Here is a 7,503-nt window from a genome sequence, read left to right as displayed (position 1 = left end):
AAAGACTCTGCCAGGTCCTTCTTTCAGGGAGCTAATTACCCAGTGTAATGCAAAATGCAGTTAACCTGCAGGTCCCCTAAGGTCTTTCCCTCTCCGATATTTTCTTCTTCCTAAGTCTTCTGACTAGCTCTGCAAAAAGTTAATCCCATCTCAACTAAAATACACAGAAGCAAAGATGTGATCCCAGAGTGACACAAAAAGGAGACTCTAATGCAACTAATTTTATTCATCTACCTTTCTCACATTATTCCTCTGCTTTCTGGGTTTGAGCTTTCCAGTTACACTCTGCATCTTCCAGATATGCAGAGTCTCTTCCATCGCCTGGCATAGCACTGCATGGTAAGACCCGAGATGTAACCTCACAGGAGGCTTGCCTTCTGGCTAGAGAACCTCCGATCAGCTAGACTTCCTTCCCAAAGTGAATGTGGCCAGTCTGTGCTCCAGTCCCCAACAGAGCTCTTCAAGGGCACCTTCCCATAGCCCTAACACCCAGCACAAGCTAATACAGTCAATAATGCCTTAGATGATTTCCTGCTACTGGTGGTTTAGAGACGAGAAGCAGTCTTCCACTCCTCATAGGACAAGAAGAATAATCAAGTGAAATCCACAGCCTGAAGTGGATGGGGACAACATCAGGAAACAAATTTCCCAAGAACAGCTCAGCATGTCGTGCAAAAGGAGGAGTAAAATGGCAAAAGCTGTTCTAGTAAATTTCTATTTACTGGCATACTATTGAGCAATAGTTTTAGCAATATGGTGCATATTCATACTTACATACACAGATTCTCACATGTGTGCACAAAAACATAAAGAAGTCCCTTAGAATTGGGGTGTGATTTGCAGGTGGTGTTCAGAAAGGGGTAAATATTGTGGGGTGCTCAGCTTGTGAGGGTACCACAGTTCTTCACAGCACCCTCAACAGCAACTTAGAGCCAAATCTATTTAAAAACAGTAAAGGCAGAGAAGTGAAGTTGCCTTTGGTTGTGCTGTTTTTCTCTTTCCCGTTGCAGCTTCCTCTTTCTCTTCACCAGCTCAGCACTGCTGGCAGCTTTTTATAAACCACGATTCCTACTGCTGTCAGCTTGTTTGGAAACTAAATGGTGAGCTCAGTCCAGCAGCTACTGCTGTGGGTTTGTGTTTAATTGCAGACCGGATTTGCTTTAAATTCTGTACCCACCACCATAATTTTCATTTCAAAACACTCGAAGAGCTCTGCATATTCAAAAATATTCAGTACAAAGCAGAATTTTACACTGAATGTATGCAGTTATGTAGCATAAACTAAAAGTGGAAATGCATTCCCATAAATAAATAGTGAAGACCTTCTGCATAACGCATATGGGAGTGATGGCCTCTGGAAGGTTAAACTGTGGCAGGGCAGTCAGCAACACTGGGTTGTTCTAGGCTGACAGTAATCTGCACTGAACATGCAAAGTGGTATCATGACCAGAACAATAGCTGTGAGACAAAAAGCAGTATTGAGAAGATCTTCCTTTGTAAAGGAATCTTCTACAATGCTTCAGACACCTTTAACACCAGAGACAGGGTGGACAGCTGAGCAGAGTGCTGTCCAGAAAGATTACGATTACATGAATGATTGCAAATAAAGCAGTTAAAAAGCTTCACATAGCCATAGCATCAAGGAGAGATTGCTAGGAAAGTAGGCAGAAGCAACAACGGGGAGGAGCAGGAGCAGGACTGAGGAAACACTTGGTTGGGATAGTGAGATAAACAGCACCAGCACCCCTGAAGCTTTTGTCCTCTGCCTGGTGCTCCACAGGAAAACTTTGCCATTGGTTTGGTGGAGAAACTAACTTGGGACAGACACTTTATACTTCTCACCATAGCAGAAAACCTACAGCCAGTAACGGACTGGGGGATGATAGCAAGATCTTGGCTGAAGGTAAATGGTACTCAGAAGAAAAGTTATACAAAGAAAATAAAATCAGAGTTTCTTCTAGGTCATAGAGTTAAAAGAACTTTTTTTACTTGCAGATGTTTAAAATGCTTTCATGTAGGTGCAAACATACATGCAATTTATATAGTCAGTTTAAGGCCACTGATAACAGGGTTACTTTTTGATATTTTTCTTAGAACCCTCAGAAATACTCCATGGACTTGCACAGGCCTACAAACCATGAGTTGAGAAGTCACTAAATCACGTCTGGGAAGTAAAGGTCTAAACATAGCATTTTTACTAGTTAAATTTAATTTCTGTATTGCTGATTTAAATGAAAAAAAAAAAAAACCATCGGTAATAGCATGCTGCAACTGTAAATGTTAAATTTAGTCACTCTTTAAAATACACAATCCAGTACTTGAATTAAATTTGAAGTAAATAGTTACGGCTTTGTACATAGGTGAGGTCTATGACTGAAGAGACAAAAAACTTGAGTAAGGTCAGGGGCACTGAAGTGGGAATGAGGTGAATGCAGAAGAGTTGCAGCTCCATTTATCAGCAGGGCACATTTTATCAGCAGCTTTCCTCATATTTGCCCATGCTATACGTAACCACATGTAGTATTCCTAATAGAACTGTGAGTATCTCAGCCCTTTGTGTTATCAGTCACAATGAGTTGCAATGGTTACAAGACCCCCCTCAACAGACAAAGCCATTGGGAAAGTCTGTCCCCTTCTCAGCTGGCAGGAATCCTGCAATCTGGGGACAGAGTCAGCTGAGTTATAAATACTCAGCCGTGGCTCTGTTTTGGTGTCTACTCCTCTGTCTCCTACCATCTCCTACTCAGAAAAGAACCATTTCCCTTTTCTTAATGACCACTGAAATCATTTAGGGAATTTCCAGCACACGGTAGACAGATTCTGATTCACTTTAACCCCAGAAAATGTTTAACTCCTTCTGGGAATTATTGTGAATTGATCCAGCCCCACAGAGTAGGATACCCCAAGTTCCTCTTTCCCTTTTTCCCTTTCAGCCATATACCAGCACTTAGCCTGCAAAGCACCCTGCTCCTCTGCACCCCTCTGTCACTGCAGTGAAATCTTCTTAGTCACAAGAGCTTAGGCTCTCCACACTGTTAATTGGGTCAGATCTGTGGAGGTCTCTTCTCCTAAAATGGGAAGATAATTTCATTCTTCCCATTTTCTGAGATACATATATATCTCTTAGCTTATTCTCCTGTAACACTCCTTAAAATGTTTCACTGCTACCACTAATACAACACAGCCAAAACAAAACCTTTCTGGTTTCCTTCCCTTCTACCTCCTTCTTTTAGCAAAGTTACTCTCACTGTCACTTGGGTGTTCTCTCTGACACTACGACAACCTACATGAGCAGGCTTTATCAAGGATGTGCAGCTTCCTCTTGCAAGGACACCTGTAAGATCAACTTTTTTTTCACTTTCATTGCCTAAACTTTCACCCACCAATGGCCTGAACCATAGCAGTCTCCTTCTCTTTGGCCCTCCTCGATTCCCTTTTCCCTTTCTTAAGTGCAAGAGCGGATCAAAATACTGTTCAAACGCTCCCTTTTGTATTTCTCCTCCACTGTATTCTCTCAATTATCGCAACAAAAACAGATTTTTAAGTCCTTTTAAGACCCTTCACACAACTGGTCCTCCTTAGTCTTTGTTAAATGTATAGTATAACACACTAATGTAATTGTTTAATGTTGATGTAATACTTCTGGCACAACAAGAAGAGATAAATACAGTTCAGTACAGTCAAATATTGGACTGTAGGTACATAAAATTGCTCGTATGAAAAAAAGACTGAAAAATTAGAAGACCAATAACCACAGCTGCGAGAACAACAGGAGGGAGGAAATAAAGTATCAACCCCTATCTTATTAGCAGAACAACTTTACAAAACATACAGTGCCAAAATACAGAGCAAAATGACTGCAACCAAATGAAAAAATCATCAACTCCTTCAACGGGCCTGCGGTCTTTACATGGCTGATGTAGCACTTGTGACAGCAGTCAGCAAACTGTGCTTCTAAAAACCTGAACAGCTTAAGATGGAGCTTTTTTTTCTACCAGATTAGTGAAAGATGTCAGCTTTGTACCAGACCCTGCAGATTTCAAGGCATCTGAAAAAACCTACAGGCAAGAAAGCAAGACTGAAGACTAAAGAATGTAACTGCATGTGAATTACATAGTAAAGGTGACCTTTACAGTTACAAAAGAATGAAACATAATTATATCAAACACAATTTTTCTTATCAGTAATTACTTCCGCAAGAAAAAATTTTCTATAGATAATATACTACATCATACGCACCTGTCTGTCCTAGTCATACACATAAAGCTGGGACATGAGGCTTGCACGCATGCTTCACCTCTTCTACAGCCAAATGTCTGGCTGTGAGGATGTGTGAAAAGCACTCGAGGACTTTGGGCTTTTAGGACTTCAGTTCCTCTGTTAATGCAAAATTCCAGACACAAAGTCGGTGGCCAAGAACAGGAAGCACAGCTGTAAACCCATGGGCTACCTAAAGACCTGGTTATTTGTGAAGAGCGTTTTTCTCTTTAGAATTTTGAGAGATTACTAAGAGATATAATCCTAAAAAGACGCAAGTCTGGAAAGCATTGTTTACATTAGGAGAGCAAGACTTCTGCCTAGACACAGCTGCACTCTCAAGAAAAAACTGGTGCCTAAATATCCACATCAAACTCCATACAGCAGAACTATTTCTGAGACAACTTGACAGTGGTAACTACAGACCCAGAAAAAGAAATCCTCTCTAATGGTGGGTGTAGATCAGCAATTCAGTTCAGATCATAAGTGCACTTCTAAAATTAATCTCCTGATCCTCCCTGCTTACTGTACTTTAATTTGCACTAGATAGCAGTTTTAAGGCACATAAACTGGATTCTTTTCAAATTGAAGACGTGGCTCAGGACTCCAGCTACAAACGGGAATTCAGTCCATAGCATCAGATTAGAGCCAGTCTGAACCGACAGCCCACAAAAGAAATACCAGGTGGTTGTTGAACCTTCATCAGCAACAGCTTTTTCCTCCACATATATGCTCTTAGTGAGCCAGATCTCAGATGCACCTAAACCTCACAGTCCAGTTTTGGCTATTAAAGTATCTGATTTTGCGGGGGGAACCTCAACTGGATTATAGGTTCAAGGCACAACTGTACGAAGGGATGTCAGACAACACTGCTTGCGTCTTACTGCTGCTACTGACTGTACGTAGTGTGTAGGCCGTACGTAGACTTCAAGAGTAGATGGTATTATAGCACTCTTCCATGTTAATTGCTTGAAATGATGCTAAAGTTTTGAGAGATTGGATGACTATAAATGAGCAGGAATGTGCAAATTGAAAATCTGTTGCTCGCAGAATTCAGATTATTAAAAACTGACACCAAATCTTACAGATATTTGAGCACACCTTAAAGCCAAAACAGATTTTTTCCAAATACAGTAAATAAAAAAATGTAGCTGAGATGGAAACAGACCTTGAAGCCATATAAATTGTCAAAGGGAGATTTTCTTCTTTGCTGAATTCTGCTTTATGGACAGTTTTACTAATAAAATGGGAAATGAAGTGCTTTTCATTTCTGTAAGTGATTGCATATCATAATGGTTCGGAAAAAAATCCACGAGTCTTTCTGGATTAGTACTGACTCAAATTATTCCTCCTTCTCCCCCCAAAGAAAATTATTATCTTCATTCTGGTATGGATTTAGTCTAACCTATGCTTGAAAATCTTTGCCAATTTAGTGCAGTTAGTTAAGACTGTAATATTTTAATGACACTTTTATGACATTTCCCACTGGCAAAAGTCCTTGTTCAGATGCCATTACATAAAACTCAGGAACTCATGAAAACTGGACTGTCAAAAGCACTTTTTTGCCACTGAGAACTGCATCAACTGTAGGAGGGGATGCCCACATAGTGAGAAAAAGACTTTCCTCAAATGTAGCTGTGGTAATAAACCTGTGGTTATCACAAGGGAACATCAGTGAGCTCCTGTCACAGTGGAAGGGAGAGCACATATTTCAGTGGAGTACATTCAGAGTGTTAAGGATGCTAAGGTGAAGCGCTACACAAGGAAAAGTGGTAACAAATTCTTCTCAGCCAGTAACCCGCAGCAGCCAGTTTCTGGCTCCTACTCTCCTGTTATGGAAAAATGCAACAAAGATATTTCAACTCGTATCTTCAACTCAGTAGCAGTAACAAAGAGTTAAATGCAGAAGATTATGTTCTAGAGCTCCAGACCTCATAGGGTGTCCTAAGAGAAGTGGGCAGCCCCCCCCCCCCCCCCCCCCCAGCCCATGTTGTCTGAATGGATATTTGGCGTTAAAGGATGGTGTACAAGACCCACAAGCCATACTACCACTAGATAGAACAAATTCAATGGAAAACATGGCTCTGGGAAAATATGGAACATACAAGGGAATTCCTTGCTTAGAGGTCTTGTCTTACTCTTACAAGAAAACTCAGTAGCAGAATCTATATGAACACCTGTTTCTGATAAAAAGACTTCAGGATGAGTGATGTCGTATGTGGTTTTAGTAGGGGGAAAAATTATCTTTCAAGCACCAAACAAGGTTTGAGGTAACGGGACCTCTCTGTGATGTGGCTGTGAATTGAAACCCTTTTGCTATGGTAGCTTGTGGTTAGAAATAGCTTGAAGAATAAATGAGTAGAGGTAGGGGAAGAACTGTTTCAAAAAAATGCACCCAGTGAGGTGCTGCTTAGAGGGAAAATCTCTCAGATTAATATGAATGTCAAATGTTTTCAGAAATAATCTTTCAGAAACTTAATCTTTCAACTCAGCAGGTTTTTCTCTAGTTCTCACAACTCCTGTCATGGAGAAGGATCCCTACCCTACTTCAAAAGCCTTTCTGAAGGACAGATTACACTCTCTGAGTAGCAGTTCACATCCATAGGCCTCTGGAAACCAGTTCTGTACTATTGTTCAGTAACTTCATCTGTTTTCTGCATGTAAGTACCATCTGACCGGGTACTGCACGGATCCGGGCCAGAAGCATCACCTCTATCAGGCCTTCCTTCGGGAGTGAGGGCTCTGTGATCACACAGGATAGAACACCAGTGATATGTAACAGCAAGAAGCTAATCTAAGTTGAATATTGTTACTAGTGGTAATCTAGCATTCCCTGAGCGCAGCGGCGGGTGCAAGACATCTGTCCTTATTAGGTCATTTCCTGTGCTAAGAGACAGGGCAGAAATATCCTCCAGCGTATGAAATACAGTTGCATTCCACTTTAATAGAAGCCTCTCTGTGTAAAGCACTACGTTTTGAAACCTTCCAGTAGCCGCTTAAGGTATCTTTCAGTGTACAATGAATCAGCGTACCTTCTTTGTTCTGAAGAGCCTTTTAAATAGATGCACTATTTGCACAACTACTTTTATTGCCTGCTATCCAATTACCCACCTTAAGATTTGTATATGCTGTTGTTCACTCCCTTCTCCTCTGTTTGCACTGAATTTTATCATCAGGACCGTACTGCGCTTCTCTCCTTTCCCCCCAGGTGGTTCTGATCACTTCCAGGCTGGTATGCAAGGGGAG

This window comes from Falco punctatus, assembly GCF_963210335.1.
Source record: "Falco punctatus genome assembly, chromosome: 7".
Lineage (NCBI taxonomy): Eukaryota > Metazoa > Chordata > Aves > Falconiformes > Falconidae > Falco > Falco punctatus.
This window is presented reverse-complemented; position numbering follows the sequence as displayed.